At 47.2% G+C, this 17,690-nt stretch overlaps 1 protein-coding gene and 1 non-coding gene across 8 annotated transcripts in view; both read left to right on the plus strand.

Annotated features, from left to right (window-relative positions):
• Window positions 1-504: 504 nt before the first annotated feature.
• Window positions 505-17,690, plus strand: part of SLC35C2 (solute carrier family 35 member C2) — a 199,300-nt gene continuing 182,114 nt past the window's right edge. Inside the window, exons 1-3 of one of the 7 annotated variants that reach the window (XM_063960504.1) lie at window positions 505-648; window positions 4,138-4,239; window positions 7,687-7,805. The gene's annotated coding sequence lies outside the window, so the exon portion shown is untranslated. Of the gene's footprint in view, window positions 705-2,200; window positions 2,297-4,137; window positions 4,240-7,686; window positions 7,806-17,690 lie in introns of those variants that run through there. The other 6 variants (XM_063960497.1, XM_063960503.1, XM_063960500.1 and 3 more) reach the window with 6 other exon arrangements.
• Window positions 3,883-4,037, plus strand: LOC134899988 (small Cajal body-specific RNA 16). The gene has a single exon (XR_010173511.1). It is a non-coding gene; the product is annotated as a small Cajal body-specific RNA 16 (non-coding RNA).

The following is a 17,690-nucleotide window of genomic DNA, read 5'->3' on the forward strand; positions in this document are numbered from 1 at the left end:
CCCTTTTTCGGGAGCACCCGCGGCTTCGCTGCGTGTGTCCCTCCTTGGGAAAATGAGAAGTTGGGAGGTATGCGTCAAGGTACCTCTCATCCCCGCTCCCCATAGCCCGCCGCACCGCTCCCCGTCACCTCACATCAATCCAAACTTTTTTTAAAGGCGGATTGAGATTGTCGGAAAGGGGGCCAAAACCTGTAGAACCTGACAGAAGCACGTGGATTGGCGGAATCCACGTGTTTTCCGGCACGTCGGGAATTCCCGACTTGTTGGAAAAAAACTGCACTTTTTGAATAGGTTGGAACCCCATCTGACCGAAATCTGTCGAAAGATGCCGTCTTTCCGACAATACGGCAGCTTCTGACAGCTATTGCATACAACCCCTAGCCCGAAGCGTGACGAGCAAAGCCCGCCCACAGGGTACAGTGGAGCGTGATAAAAAATGAACGTGCTGTAAGGGCAATAGAGAACGTCCGCCCTCTTCTGCTGTCACATCCTGGTCCATGCCAGGAAGGGAAAATAGACACAACCCCCTGGGGCCTCCCCTGGGCACCACGTGACAGCATCAGGGAGGGGGTAAAGGAATGAAATGACTGACGTCTCACGCTTAACGTTTAAGCCTGCGCAGTCGGGCTCGGAATCTGCACGTGGTGGGTGAGTGACGTGTCTGTGTGGCGTTACAGTGGTGGGTTGGGAGCCCGTAACCACCGGTATGAGATTCCCTGTCGTGGTAATAGGAGATTGACTTGTACTGCCCGGGTATAGAGAGGACTGAGCGTGCTGCTGGAGTACTTAGCGCTGTGTACGGGGCCGCCAGTGTGTTCTATAACCTGCAGTGGGCTCTGCGCACGGAGATCATGTGTTGTGTGATTACAGGCATGACCAGTGTCTGCCTGTAGGAGAATCATCACTTTACTAATTTATATTGAGAAACAGTCATATGACTATCCAATTCATTCACATACGTGAACTTATTATCCCAGTCACCCAATAGAAGCTAGTAAATGTAGTGCAGGCAGGCTGCAGTGTGTGCGCCTCCAGAATGACACCCTTTAAGGGCTGTAACACACTGGCCGGTTTCTCCCGGATGGCAAAAAGCCGGACAAACTTTGTCCGGCTTTTTGCCATCCGGGAGAAACCGGCAGAGTCTCGCACACAGGACGGCTTTGAGCCGTGTGTGATGCTGTGCGCATGCGCACAGCATCAGACACGGCTTCAGAAAAAAATGTTGTGTGTGAAAGCTCCCCTTCACACACACGGTTCACTGGCTGCAAAGACGGCCCGGCGGCCGCCGGACCTTCCAGTGGTGAGACCCGGCAGCCGGGCTGGGGCCGTGCAGTGTGAAGGGACCCTAGCCCTCACACTGTTAACTACAATGTCGGCACTGGAAAAAGCCGGGTAGTGTGTTTTAGCCCTAAGGGCTGTAACACACTGGCCGGTTTCTCCCGGATTGCAAAAAGCCACACAAACTTTGTCCGGCTTTTTGCCATCCGGGAGAAACCGGCAGAGTCTCGCACACAGGACGGCTTTGAGCCGTGTGTGATGCTGTGCGCATGCGCAGCATCAGACACGGCTTCAGAAAAAACCGTGGTGTGTGAAAGCTCCCCTTCACACACACGGTTCACTGGCTGCAAAGACGGCCCGGCGGCCGCCGGACCTTCCAGTGGTGAGACCCGGCTGCAAGCCGGGCCGGGGCCGTGCAGTGTGAAGGGACCCTAGCCCTCACACTGTTAACTACAATGCCGGCACGGGAAAAAGCCGTCCGGCTTTTTCCCGGCCGGCAAAAGCCGGGTAGTGTGTTTTAGCCCTAACGGGATCCATTCAGTTTGCCGGCTGTCGAGGCCTGGTGATCAGGATACAGACGCCGGAATCCTGATAGCTGGCAAAACTGACAACTGGAATCCCAGCAAAACAGTACTGTTCCCACTTGTGGCTGTCCATGACATCCGTAGAATGGGATCCAGTGGCGAGCGCAGTGAGCCTGCAAGTTGACTGTTTGCGATCGTTCTGCTGCCGGAATTCTAGCGGGCGGGATGCCGCTGTTGGGATCTTGACAGCTGACATCTCGTCCACTGGTAAATGTTATGTGTTTCATCCTAACTTATGGCATATTCACACGGTTTTTCTTATTGATGAGGTACAGTATTGTATAAAGTAGTGACCTGCTAATCATTAAACATTTTTTGTGTTTCATTTATTTGTACCATTTTTATGTAACAGGTATTCTATCTGCATTACATCCAATGTAAATATCTGAGACCACTTGAATAAATTATGGGGAATATAATTGGAGTATTTACAGGTATTGCCACACTACTGTATGTTGTGTATGAATTACATAGAACACAGGTTCTCAAACTCTGTCCTCAGGACCCCACACAGTTCACGTTTTCCAGGTCTTCTAATGGAATCACAAATGAAATAATCTGCTCCACCTGTGGATCTTTTAAATTGTGTCAGTGGAAAATGTGAACTGAGTGGGGTCCTGAGGACAGAGATTGAGAACCACTGATGTAGTGGATTGTTGGCATGGGTGGGGATTAACAGTCAAAAGGTGTACAGTCAGTAGATTGATACCATATTGTCGACAGAAAAAGGTTGAAATGAAAATGCGACCTGGCACCCGTTTACAGCATAGGGAAATCTGGCACTAAGAGATGATCTAATCTCCAGCTGCCACTCTGAAATGGATGTCGGCTCGGTTGCACCCAAGTTGGACCTGTATACAAAATCCTGGGTCACATGTGGGATTTCAATTTAAAAGGGGTGTAACAAGCAATATTTACTTGTGTGTACCCCACACGTTATGCTTGCAGTGCTCAATGCATCCAGATGTCTGTCAGTGTATACACCATGTGTGCACAGCTTTCTCTCTGCTCCACCTGATTCTACAGCTGTCACCCAGCTGTGACATTACAAATTTAGCCACTCAATTGTAGAATATCCCCACATGTAAGTGCTAGATTAGAACAAGGCTCTGCTGCAATGGAACACATCTGCACTGAGTGTCGGATTGTTAGCATTGGCTAACCATTAGAGAGTGGTCTGGGCCTTTAAAAAAAAAAAAAATATATTGCTGCTAGAGCCAGCATGGTAATGTACCACAGTAGCAATGCACTGTAGAAAATATTCCATAGTCCTGTGGGGTTGGGTTCGGTTGACCGGCAGTCAGTAGATGCCGGTCACCATACTGACCCCAGGATCCCGGCTTTTAGATGGCAGGCGAGCGCAACGTTGCACCTTGCAGGCTCGCTGTGCTCGCCACACGTTATATTCCCACTCTATGGGTGTTGTGGACACCCCCGAGTGAAAATAGTCCCTGTTGGTCGGCATGCCGACCGGCGGGCTTTTGAGTCTTTGGGATTCCGGCGTCGATATTGTGACCGGCGGTCTCATAACCGTATCCTGTCCTGTGCAGTATAATAGAGCATATGTATAATGGATAAATCAAGTGTACAGTCTGGAACCTGATCCCTAGAGGAGTGGGTGGGCACTTAGCAGCGGGACCCACTGGGGGTTTCCTCTGTGCCTATTGGGGCCAATCCAGCCCTATCTGCACTACTGACCCGTTACGGAGTATACGTAGTTGGTTGCTTCACGTAAAGAACTTTCAAGGAGATGTATTAAACCTTCTAAAGTGTGGACATTGAGAAGTTACCCATAACAGCCACCTAGCTCCTGCCTATTATTTTATAGAATGCACTTGATAAATGCTAGATAAAAGCAGTTTGGTTACTATGAGCAACTTGTTAATTTCTCCAGTCTTTAGTATATTATATAAATTCCCTTATTTGAGAGTAGAGCACTGGGCAGATGGCTTCGTTCCATGCAGGTGTAGGACTACGCCAGGCAGATAATTGAGGCATGTTCTAGATGTACCTTAAGTGCGTGGTCTAGGCTATGGCTTTTGGTTGATGTACCTGACGGCCTAGCCATGACCTAGAGAAATCCCCCAGAGGTAACCCTCGCTGGGGCCCTCTGGGCAGTAACAGGTGTGGGTCTCTCAAAGTGTCTGATACCCATGTATGATACTGCGCACAGCCTGCGTTACCGGAGCAGTCAATCTCTCCGGCGCAATAGATGGCGCAGTACGTCTCCTGTAGCATTAGTTGGAGTTGATTTAATTGGTCTTTTTCCTTACAGATTCTGCTCCATGCATCGGTCATTCCTTCCTAACACATCCACCCTGATTGATAATGTGAAGGCACAAAGTGAGTCCAGATAAGGATGCCAGGAAGTGGCTAGGTATGTGTCAACTACAAGTTGACATAAGATGCGTGATTGGCTACTATGCTGTACATCAATTGCAGAGTGAAACCATGGTTAACTTGTGAAATAAACATTGTTCATTCTTCAGTACATAATAGAGCTTTCTCCTTTAGGTATATACAGTGTGGGGACCTCATTGTATTGCACACCTCCTTACAAGTTGTCTATGGCAAGTGGAGCAGGCATAGGGGTATATGCAATTGTGGTCGAATTCCCGAAATTGGCGAATTTCGGGTCATTTTCGACCCAAAAAAAAAATTCGCCTATGCAATGCAGTGTTTTCCGACCAAAAAACGGACTTTCAAAATTCGACTTTTTGCAAATTCGACTTTTCTGCAATGATACAAGTGCTGCAATTCGACCAAAGCATATTCAATTCAAGTTTGGAAATTCTACAGCAGTGCTTTTAGACAGCAAATTCGTCATTTTCAATCCGCCACACTTTGGAGGGTGAAAACAAATAAAAAAAATTTAAACATGTTTTTTTTGGTGTTTTTTTTTTTGGGAATAGCAGATCTATTTATATTAGAAGGGATTAGGTACTTTTTTTTTTTGGGGGGGGGAGGCACAAATATTTATATATTTTTAAAAATATTATTTTTATTTTTTTTTATTTTTTTTATTGCTGGAACGGTAAAATCAGAAAAAAAAATGGCGTGGGGTCCCCCCTCCAAAGCATAACCAGCCTCGGCTCATTGAGCTGGTCCTGGTTCTAAAAATGCGGGGAAAAAATTGACAGGGGATCCCCCGTATTTTTAAAACCAGCACCGGGCTCTGCGCCCTGTGCTGGTGCCAAAAATACGGGGGACAAAAAGAGTAGGGGTCCCCCGTATTTTTAACACCAGCATCGGGCTCCACTAGCTGGACAGATAATGCCACAGCCGGGGGTCACTTTTATGCCGTGCCCTGCGGCCGTGGCATCAAATATCCAACTAGTCACCCCTGGCCGGGGTACCCTGGGGGAGTGGGGACCCCTTCAATCAAGGGGTCCCCCCCCCCCCAGCCACCCAAGGGCCAGGGGTGAAGCCCGAGGCTGTCCCCCCCCATCCAATGGGCTGCGGATGGGGGGGCTGATAGCCTTTGTGATAAAAAAAAGATATTGTTTTTTCCATTAGTACTACAAGTCCCAGCAAGCCTCCCCCGCAAGCTGGTACTTGGAGAACCACAAGTACCAGCATGCGGGAGAAAAGCGGGCCCGCTGGTACCTGTAGTACTACTGGGAAAAAAATACCCAAATAAAAACAGGACACACACACCGTCGACAGTAAAACTTTATTTCACACTACCGACACACACATACTTACCTATGTTCACACGCCGACATCGGTCCTCTTCTCCAAGTAGAATCCACGGATACCTGAAAAGCAAAGTTCAATATACTCACCTCAGGGTCCAGAGATAAATCCACGTACTTGGCAAAAAAAGAAAACGCAAATACCCGCTCCAGAACGGACTGAAAGGGGTCCCATGCTGACACATGGGACACCTTTCCACGAATGAGACCTGTCAGTGACAGCTGTCACTGACAGGTCTCTAAGCCAATCAGGAAGCGCAACTTCGTTGCGCTCACCTGATTGGCTGATCGCTGTGACAGCGCATCGCACAGCTCCCTCCATTATATTCAATGGTGGGAACTTAGCGGCTAGCGGTGAGGTCACCCGCCGGTCAGCGGCTGACCGGCGGGTGACCCCACCGCTAGCCGCAAAGTTCCCACCATTGAAAGTAATGGAGCGGCTTTGCGAGGCGCTGTCAGAGTACAGACAGCGTCCAGCCAATCAGGTGAGCGCCACGGCAGTAGCGCTTCCTGATTGGCTGAAGGGACATCAGTGACAGGAGTCACGTGATGTCCCGGCATTCGGGGAAAGGAGTCTAATGTGAAAACATTGGACCCCTTTCATTAGTCCGGTGGATCGTGTTCGGTTTGTTTTTTTACAAAGTACGTGGATTTACCTCTGGACCTGGACCTCTGGACGCTGGAAGGTGAGTATAATTTTTTGACAGGTACCCTCGGATCGTCGGAGATCGTTGCAGTCGGCGTGTCAACACAGGTAAGTATGTGTGTCGGCGTATGAAATAAAGTTTTACTATCAAGGTGTGTGTGTCCTGTTTTTATTTGGGTATTTTTTTCCCAGTAGTACTACAGGTACCAGCGGGCCCGTTTTTCTCCCGCATGCTGGTACTTGTGGTTCTCCAAGTACCAGCTTGCGGGGGAGGCTTGCTGGGACTTGTAGTACTAATGGAAAAAACAATATCTTTTTTTTTATCACAAAGGCTATCAGCCCCCCCATCCGCAGCCCATTGGATGGGGGGGGACAGCCTCGGGCTTCACCCCTGGCCCTTGGGTGGCTGGGGGGGGGGGGACCCCTTGATTGAAGGGGTCCCCACTCCCCCAGGGTACCCCGGCCAGGGGTGACTAGTTGGATATTTGATGCCACGGCCGCAGGGCACGGCATAAAAGTGACCCCCGGCTGTGGCATTATCTGTCCAGCTAGTGGAGCCCGATGCTGGTGTTAAAAATACGGGGGACCCCTACTCTTTTTGTCCCCCGTATTTTTGGCACCAGCATCAGGCGCAGAGCCCGGTGCTGGTTTTAAAAATACGGGGGATCCCTGGCCGATTTTTCCCCTGCATTTTTAGAACCAGGACCAGCTCGATGAGCCCGAGGCTGGTTATGCTTTGGAGGGGGGACCCCACGCCATTTTTTTTTTCGGGTTTTTTCCCGTTTATTAAAATCGCGGCAAAATCCGCCAAATCGGCCGATTTTCGCCCGCGACTCTGGCGAATCCGTTTTTCATTGCATATGGTGAATTCCGGAAGCCACCTTCCGGAATTCACCTGGCGAATTTGGTCGAATTGAAAAAACGGCGATAATTGCCGCGAATTCGCCCGCTATTGCATATACCCCATAGTCTTCTAGGTTGTTTTTTTTTTTTCCTGGTTGATTTCTATGAGCTGTACAGTCTCTGCAAAAATATGGGTTTAACCGGAGGCACTCTTAATTACAAAGGGAATCTGATGTCTGTCGATTTTCCTGAAGCTGGGGTGCTAAATAAACATGCCCACTTGGCGCAGAGAACCCTTGTGCGTGGTCTCGGAGGTCTCTGTATTGCTGGGCAATAATATGTTGCCACACACTTAGTTGATGAATGCTTTTTTCCCTAAGCCAATTGTGTTAAATTAGACTTGTCCAATACACCTAATGTCTTCATCAAGCATAAGAGTATACTATACAAATATATTATGTTTACAGTTATCAGTGTTTCATCTAATGACCTTTTCACTCGTCGGCAGTTGCCAGCTGGCACGCTGTGCTGTTACATCGGTCCTGTGATATCAGACTATAAACATATGTTCACTAGTTAAGATTTCATATAGAACCTAAAGTTAAGAGACTATTAACACTTATTTTTCTCTAACTTGCAGTGTGGAAAAACAAACTGCGTTGTGTAACAGTAGGTCTATTCCTTCAGCTTGATTGAGGAGCTTTATTTCGGAATCTACATTTTGGCACATGCATTTTCTGTGTAGGACCGGACACCAGGGTATTTATTTTCTTATTGCTTGCTTCAAAATATTTGTGTATATCCTGCTAATCATGAAGTTATAGGTAATGAACATTTGGGAAAATAAGGGTATGAGGTGCAGTGCCGTTTGCCGGTATTTTAACTCTGCGGCAGTTCGCACCTTTCTCCCGTGATTGAATTCCCCAATTTGTGATAATTAGACATTTTTAATTTTTTATGTAGCACGAACATATTTGGTAGTACTTTTGGTTGGGAACAGACACCATATTAAAGAGACCTTATTAACCGACAAAGGACCAAATTCAATTAGCCTCGGCAATTTGCGAACAGCGCCTATTCAATTGTCTGCAAAAAACGTATGACTAATTAGACAGTTAGAAGTCTTTCTGCTGCTGGGTACACTGGGCTCCACAAGGAATGGACAATGGGGTGTAGAGTAGGATCTTGATCCGAGGCACCAACAGGCTCAAAGCTTTGACTGTTCCCAGAATGCATAGCGCCGCCTCCTATATCACCCCGCCTCCCTGCACAGGATCTCAGTTTTGTAGTTGGTGCTGCAGTAGCAGGCACTTAACAGAGAGGCTGCTCCAGGCAGCCCTAAGAAGAGCTTTTTTTCTGAGGAAAAAAGTGAAGACTTCAAGGGTAGCAGCAGTGTTACATGTCAGTGGACATTCACGGCTGCAGCTCCGACTCTCCCCAGCGGCGCTGTTCACTTCCGAGCCCTGGTTGTCGGGTAACTACAGCAGGAGGCTCCGGTTTTCTTCTTGTCAGGCACACATGACGGGGGCTCTCCGGGATCGCGTGGCCGCGCTTCGGGAAGGTGGTAAGTGGGTCCCGCTTGCGGGACCCGGTCTTTATCGCGATCCAGCGCGGTCAGTGGGAGGCGGGCTGCGCACGCTGGCGGTGGACACTGTGGCAGTACAGGCGATGCCAATAGATCACCAGGGCATGGGACAGGTCAGGTTTTCTCTATAAACCGTTTTATTAGAGCTTGCAGTACCCGATGGTTTTGCCAGCAGGGGGATAGAGCTTAGACCTGAAGCCCCTCCCGCAGCCCCAGGGCGCCATTTTCTGCAAATGTTCCCGCCCTGGAGCTGCATATCTGTCTCTCCCTCACTCCCTGTCATTGTCTGCGGCACCATTAACCCTCAGCTCACTGTTCCTGGGAATGCTTGGGCAAATCCTCCTATGTAAAGCCGCCTGGTTGTCAGTGCTGTGACTTTACAAGACACTTAAGTATTCTACCTGCCTTTTTTTAGTCAGTGTTAGTTAAGAAAGAGAGTGCATTTAGTCAGGGTTTCCTACTACAATTACCCTGTGATATACATCCAGTTCTTACTGTGTACTGTTATATCTATTGTTATATAGCTGTGTAAGCTAGTCCAGTGCAGTATTATTGTTAGTAATAACCTCTGCATTGTACAAACTGTGACTATTTGTGTGTGCATTTGATAGCTGAGTGGTGTCCATTTCGTGTCTTTCACTCAACTTGCTATCTCTATATTCTATAACCTGAGGGGGCTTGGTGCGTCAGGTTTTATCTAATATAGGATTTTCACAAAGATTTACTGCATTACGTATTTCTCTAACGTCCTAAGTGGATGCTGGGGACTCCGTAAGGACCATGGGGAATAGTGGCTCCGCAGGAGACTGGGCACATCTAAAGAGAGCTTTAGGACTATCTGGTGTGCACTGGCTCCTCCCCCTATGACCCTCCTCCAAGCCTCAGTAGATCTCTGTGCCCGAACGAGAAGGGTGCACACTAGGGGCTCTCCTGAGCTTCTTAGTGAAAGTTTTAGATTAGGTTTTTTATTTTCAGTGAAACCTGCTGGCAACAGGCTCACTGCATCGAGGGACTAAGGGGAGAAGAAGCGAACTCACCTGCGTGCAGAGTGGATTGGGCTTCTTAGGCTACTGGACATTAGCTCCAGAGGGACGATCACAGGCCCAGCTTGGATGGGTCCCAGAGCCGCGCCGCCGGCCCCCTTACAGAGCCAGAAGGCAGAAGAGGTCCGGAAAATCGGCGGCAGAAGACGTCCTGTCTTCAACAAGGTAGCGCACAGCACTGCAGCTGTGCGCCATTGCTCTCAGCACACTTCACATTTCGGTCACTGAGGGTGCAGGGCGCTGGGGGGGGGTGCCCTGAGACGCAATAAAAACACCTTGGATGGCAAAAAATGCATCACATATAGCTCCTGGGCTATATGGATGCATTTAACCCCTGCTAGAATACATAGAAAAATGGGAGATAAGGCCGCCGATAAGGGGGCGGAGCCTATCTCCTCAGCACACTGGCGCCATTTTCCCTCACAGCTCCGTTGGAGGGAAGCTCCCTGACTCTCCCCTGCAGTCACTACACTACAGAAAGGGTTAAAAAAGAGAGGGGGGCACAAATTAGGCGCAGTATTAACTATACAGCAGCTATAAGGGGAAAAACACTTATATAAGGTTATCCCTGTATATATATATAGCGCTCTGGTGTGTGCTGGCAAACTCTCCCTCTGTCTCCCCAAAGGGCTAGTGGGATCAGAGCATTCCCTGTGTGTGTGCTGTATGTCGGTACTTTTGTGTCGACATGTATGAGGAGAAAAATGATGTGGAGACGGAGCAGATTGCCTGTAATAGTGATGTCACCCCCCTAGGGGGTCGACACCTGAGTGGATGAACTGTTGGAAGGAATTACGTGACAGTGTCAGCTCTGTATAAAAGACAGTGGTTGACATGAGACAGCCGGCTATTCAGCTTGTGCCTGTCCAGACGTCTCATAGGCCGTCAGGGGCTCTAAAGCGCCCGTTACCTCAGATGGCAGATATAGACGCCGACACGGATACTGACTCCAGTGTCGACGGTGAAGAGACGAATGTGACTTCCAGTAGGGCCACACGTTACACGATTGAGGCAATGAAAAATGTTTTACACATTTCTGATAATACGAGTACCACCAAAAAAGGGGTATTATGTTCAGTGAGGAAAAACTACCTGTAGTTTTCCTAAATCTGAGAAATTAAATGAGGTGTGTGATGATGCGTGGGTTTCCCCCGATAACAACTGATAATTTCTAAAATGTTATTGGCATTATATCCTTTCCCGCCAGAGGTTAGGGTGCGTTGGGAAACACCCCCTAGGGTGGATAAAGCGCTCACACGCTTGTAAGGGCTCTACCTTCGCCTGAGATGGCCGCCCTTAAGGATCCTGCTGATAGAAGGCAGGAGGGTATCCTAAAAGGTATTCACACACATACTGGTGTTATACTGCGACCAGCAATCGCCTCAGCCTGGATGTGCAGTGCTGGGTTGGCGTGGTCGGATTCCCTGACTGAAAATATTGATACCCTAGATAGGGACAGTATATTTTTGCCTATAGAGCATTTAAAAGATGCATTTCTATATATGCGTGATGCACAGCGGAATATTTGCCGACTGGCATCAAGTCTAAGCGCGTTGTCCATTTCTACCAGTAGAGGGTTATGGACACGTCAGTGGTCAGGTGATGCGTATTCCAAACGGCATTTGGAAGTATTGCTTTATTAAGGGGAGGAGTTATTTGGGGTCGGTCTTTCAGACCTGGTGGCCACGGCAACAGCTGGGAATTCCACGTTTGTACCCCAGGTCGCCTCTCAACATGAGAAGACGCCGTATTATCAGGCGCAGTCTTTTCGTGGACAAGCGGCCAAAGGTTCCTCATTTCTGCCCTGTGACAGAGGGAGAGGAAAAAGGCTGCAGAAATCGGCCAGTTCCCAGGAACAGAAACCCTCTCCCGCCTCTGCCAAGCCCTCAGTATACGTTGGGGCTTTACAAGCAGAATCAGGCACGGTGGGGGGCCCGTCTCAATGAATTTCAGCGCGCAGTGGGCTCACTCGCAAGTAGACCCCTGGATCCTTCAGGTGATATCTCAGGGGTACAAATTAGAATTTGAGACGTCTCCCCCTCGCCGTTTCCTAAAGTCGGCTTTACCGATGTCTCCTTCTGACAGGGAGACATTTTGGAAGCCATTCACAAGCTGTATTCCCAGCAGGTGATAATCAAGATACCCCTCCTGCAACAGGGAACGGGGTATTATTCCACACTGTTGTGGTACCGAAGCCGGACGGCTCGGTGAGACCGATTCTAAATCTAAAATCTTTGAACACTTACATACAGAGGTTCAAATTCAAGATTGAGTCACTCAGAGCAGTGATTGCGAACCTGGAAGAAGGACTACATGATGTCTCGGGACATCAAGGATGCTTACCTTCATGTCAAAATTTACCCTTCTCACCAAGGGTACCTCAGGTTTATGGTACAGAACTGTCACTATCAGTTCAGACGCTGCCGTATGGATGGTCCACGGCACCCCGGGTCTTTACCAAGGTAATGGCCGAAATGATGATATTCCTTCGAAGGAAGTAAATTTTAGTTATCCCTTACTTGGACAATTCCCTGATAAGGGTAAGATCCAGGGAACAGTTGGAGGTCGGTGTAGCACTATCTCAGGTAGTGTTGCGGCAGCACGATTGGATTCTCAATATTCCAAAATCGCACCTGGTTCCGACGACGTGTCTTCTGTTCCTAGGGATGATCCTGGACACAGTCCAGAAAAAGGTGTTTCTCCCGGAGGAGAAAACCAGTGAGTTATCCGAGCTAGTCCGGAACCTCCTAAAACCGAGCCAAGTCTCAGTGCATCAATGCACAAGGGTTCTGGGTAAAATGGTGGCTTCCTACGAAGCAATCCCATTCGGCAGATTCCACGCAAGAACTTTCCAGTGGGACCTGCTGGACAATTGGTCCGGGTCGCATCTTCAGATGCATCAGCGGATAACCCTGTCACCAAGGACAAGGGTGTCCCTCCTGTGGTGGTTGCAGAGTGCTCATCTTCTAGAGGGCCGCAGATTAGGCATTCAGGACTTGGTCCTGGTGACCACGGATGCCAGCCTGCGAGGCTGGGGAGCAGTCACACAGGGAAGGAATATCCAGGGCTTATGGTCAAGCCTGGAGACATCACTTCACATAAATATCCTGAAGCTAAGGGACATTTACAATGCTCTAAGCTTAGCAAGACCTCTGCTTCAAGGTCAGCCGGTGTTGATCCAGTCGGACAACATCACGGCAGTCACCCACGTAAACAGACAGGGTGGCACAAGAAGCAGGAGGGCAATGGCAGAAGCTGCAAGGATTCTTCGCTGGGCGGAAAATCATGTGATTAGCACTGATAAAGCTAAATATTTATCTTATTTAAAACCCTTTATGAGGTCTAAGAACACTGTACGCTATTGACGTATGGAGTACCGTAAGGGTACGCACGTTGCGTAGCAATCGCTTAGCCGAGGTCGAGACGCTCAAGCGTCACGTTCGCTCACGGCCAAGAGATCACAGGCAGGCACACTATTGGCTGCCGACTAACGTAATGATTTGCTATAGCGATGCGAAAGCTCGAGACCACGAGGAGATCACCAGCGGCGCAGACGCTCACAATGTTAAACCTTTGTAACTATACCATAAAACAGTGTATTATGCAGTAAACCTTGGTGCAGAGATTGAGTGTAGATGCAACACCGTGTAACCTTATTAACTTAAAAGCTGTTCGAGCGTCACCGACGCTCTGAGAATACTTAACACTATAAGAAATACACAAATACCGTGCTTAGGGTCTAACGCCTAATATGAATGTTATACTTGAAAAAGAATAATACAATTACAAGTCATACACTACAATATAACATAGACTAACTAACCAGATAACTACACAGTAAATTCAATACAATACTATTACGTTTAAGAGAATACTAGAGAAAGAGAAGAGAGAGAGAGATATGGCCCATAATAACAAGAAAGACAATATGATTGCGGAGAAAACTTACGCACAAGGGGAACGATCGCATGCGCCTCTGGACATCCAGCTCCCGATTTTCAGCAATGAGAACCGTTGAAGAGTGAGCTGGATGTGATCGGCTTGTCTATTTATGCCCCACACACAATACAATTCAATGGTCCCTACAATCTCATTGTTCATTGGACACAGGAATTCCTCCTCGCATCATAACAAAAGGTCATAGGTTGATTCATACAGGTGGGCTGTGACGATTTCCAACTGCTCAGGTGGGTGGGAAACTGGGTTTCCCGCCGCATGAATAAGTAAGTGCAAATAATAGTAAATGGACATAAACTTCTTATGTCCATAACTATTCGCACGAGCGATTAATCCGCTTCAAACCAACACCGGAATATTGCTAATTAAATACTCTTCCGATGGATACTAAACCTCACTGTATTACTCCTGTCTGACCCTTCGTATCAAACAAAGAGGGATTTCTCTGTCCATGAACATGCTACATTAACCAAACTTTCAGAATCTATCAAAGGGACCATGATCTACAAAATAAATTATATAGTGGAAATATGTAACGAAAGAGTCGCCCGCTAGACGCATACAATCTCTACCGTAAATGCGCATACCGTGCGCCTGCGGGTGCCCGCAACAGCGAGTATGCGCACGCACGGGAGAGCGCACGCATGCGCAGCAGGGACACATATGGGGTGCAAATATGGCAGTGTGCATCGTGATATTTTTCTGACTTTGACAGTCCACCCTTTGGCAGTCAACAATAACTGCCACTTCCTAAAACATTTCAAAACGAGAAAAATATATGTCAGGGGTTAATACATTTCCATGGTTGGGTAGGGGAGGAGAGGAGAAGGTAGGAAAAGGGTATGACCTAGTGAGATAGCAGAAGCATGTGTGTATGAATCCGTGTTTGGGGGTCATGTATCATCGTGCCGTACGTGTTTTAAATCAAGCTTCGAGGCATTGCGAAGTATACATTTGAATTCCTTCTTATCCCGTGGTACGGGTCTGTGGATGGGCTGTCAAACTTTACCGAGCTCTTTTCGGCTGTGGTTGTAACAAATGGGGAGCACATTTTAGTTGATGATACATGAATGGGGGAATATGTGATTGCTGATATCTGTGCCTGTATTCCCTATCGACTATGTGTGTAATTACCTGAAGGTTGTAGAGATGAAGAAAAGACATAATTACGGTAAATGCAGTGGTATTCTATGTCAGGTAAATGAACATTTGTCGGTTGAAGTCTTGTTCGGTGTCTGTTGAATGCAGTCTTCTTTGTGCTTTTGCCAAAAGGCGTGTGGGCAAAAAGCTTTGTCAATGTCCATAGATTTACAAAAGTGTTGGGCTAGCGTAATTTTAAAATTTCTAGGGAAACTGGGGATCTATGGCAAAGTTCATCAAATATCTGTGTATAAGGTTGTCAAAACTTCTTCTTTAATCCATCAGTTGTCTGTATACAGGATCATCAAATTCCTCGTCCAAGTGGGTCTTTTTACCTTGGAGAAAACGGAAAAACAGGTGAAAGAAACGGACCGTAGAAATCGCATTTTCATCACATCATTGTTTCTACATTTGGGTCATAAATCAAATCCATTGGAATTACAATTTCCTCACTCCTTAAACTCATCACCCTGGTACTTCGTTTACACTTCGTTAAAGCCTGACCGCATCTAAATATCAAGCCAATCGTTATGATAACACCTAAGATACATAGGAGAAACTTCCCAACATCCATTATGACTCCTTGAGCCCATTCTCCTAAACCAATGAACCAATTTCGCGGGTTCAACCATGACACCCAACCAGTCAGCTCATTACCTACAGCAGCAAGAGTGAGATTGTGTCTCCTGCGAAATTCCCACTTCAGTTGGAGAATATCGTCCATCTTTTGGTCTATGACCTCGACCGGGTCCTCTGTACTATTTGTAATATATGTGCAATATTTCACGCCGTACTGCGTTGCCAGTGTGACACAATATCCACCTGTCACTGCCGTGAGATAATTGAGAATCATTCTATGCTGAACCAGTTCTGTTTTATAAGCTTGAAGTTCTCTTCCAGTATACCTAAACGTGTCATCATACATTTCTGTGATATTGTCTAACAAATTTGCGAGCGCAGATATGTATTTATAATTCAACACTCCTCTGGCGGTGCGAGTGATGTCTAACGCGATTAGAAACTGAATCCCGGTGGATTCATGGATCATGTCAGAGGCCGGATGCTCTGTTCTTTCTATCAGGTGCCGTTTAACTACGTGCTCGTAATGGGTGTGAGTATAAGGAGCTTGGGCAACACGGTGTATATCTTTCATTTTGGCATGTGATACAGTCATTACTTCAGGCAATATTTTTCCAATATAACACAATCCTTCAGAGTTTGGGGCAAGCCACTTATACGCCTTCCTCCCGCATATGAAATATGCATCATCGGGGAGAACATATGGGACGGAGTAGGACATAACCATATTACACATCTTCCATGTGAAATCTCCTAACCCTAATTCTCCCATCTGTCTGTCTAGTACACGTATCAGCTTGTACGATATGTGCACAGTATCCTGGTGATACCTCTCCAACTCTCGTAATCCTATTTCCTAGAGTATACCTATATCGGAAAGATTTTCCTCTACTGGCTATGTGGCGTATAAGCTCTGTATCTGTCGGCATTCTATCTGCTCTATATGAAAAGGTCATGGTTTGGTTACTCCATGACACTTCCCAATTTCCCGGCTTTCGGGGATTGGAAATGTTAAAGCATATGAGGGATCTATCCACATGATATTGGTGGAGCTTCAAACTAGGAGGACTGGAGATATTAAACCTCTTGTCCACCGGCCTCCCACCACTTAGCTCAAGTACCTCCCCTATCGTTAAAGGAAATGGTACTAGTCCTGATTTGCTATGACCTTGAGGTACTTGAGAGCATACCCAACAATCTGTTTGATTTAACACACTACCCACTAAGGAGTGATAGTCACTCAAGGGATGCCGGTCCATGTGGATATTAAAACTGGATTGGCATTTCTTGATGCATCCATCCTCAACTACATTGTCACAGAGCCTACAGATACAGTTTTCTTCAGCTAACAATCCTTCACAATTCCTTCTATGGTCAATGCTATCGGATCGTTTTCTGATACTCGCCTTTGCTTGTTGGTTATGTTGTTTTCGGAAAACTACGCCTCCATCTCTGTCATCAGAACCCATTCCAGAACCTCTCTCGACCTCCATGGTACTCTCGCCGGAACAGACTGCTCTGGTCAACATCATGGTCAACAGGAAAATCCGGATCACAGTCTCTTGGGGCAAGTCCATCTTATAGGAGGAAACGAAGAAGAATGAGAAGGGGGAAAAATAATTTGAGGGAGGGGGGATGGGAAGTGGAGAAAAACAATAAAAGGGAACAGGGAATCGACAACTGCTTTTGCTCTTGTGATTCTCAATGCTCAGGTGCCGCCTCAGTCCTCCTGGAACAGACACTCCAGTGATATAACTTCCTCTACCGTCTGTTCCTTATCACGGGACCTCTCTGGATCAGCAACCTTCTTACAATGGGACGAATGAACCCAAGTCTCTCTCTCGGCAACTTTCAATGCTGTAGTGCTAGTCAATAAGACTTGGTATGGTCCTTCCCATCTGTCAATAAGGCAACCTGAGCGTAGAAAATTCCGTATCATTACATAATCCCCAGGTTCAATGTCATGACAATTACTATCTGGTAAATCGGGAATCACCAACTTCAAATTATCATTTTGATTCCTTAGCTGTTTACTCATGTTAATCAAGTACTTTACAGTCACTTCCTTGTTACACTTCAAATCATCCTGAGGGTTAATCATAACATGCGGTTGTCGACCAAGCAAGATTTCAAAGGGAGATAGATTAAGAGGGGACCTGGGAGTGGTTCTGATGCTGTACAGTACAATGGGTAAAGCTTCTGGCCATGTCAATCCTGTCTCTGCCATAACTTTGCTCAGTTTATTTTTAATAGTGCTGTTCACTCTTTCCACCTTCGCACTCGCCTGTGGACGGTATGGAGTGTGCAGCTTGCTATCAATTCCCATCAACTTACACATTC

Source organism: Pseudophryne corroboree, chromosome 3 (assembly GCF_028390025.1).
Source record: "Pseudophryne corroboree isolate aPseCor3 chromosome 3, aPseCor3.hap2, whole genome shotgun sequence".
Lineage (NCBI taxonomy): Eukaryota > Metazoa > Chordata > Amphibia > Anura > Myobatrachidae > Pseudophryne > Pseudophryne corroboree.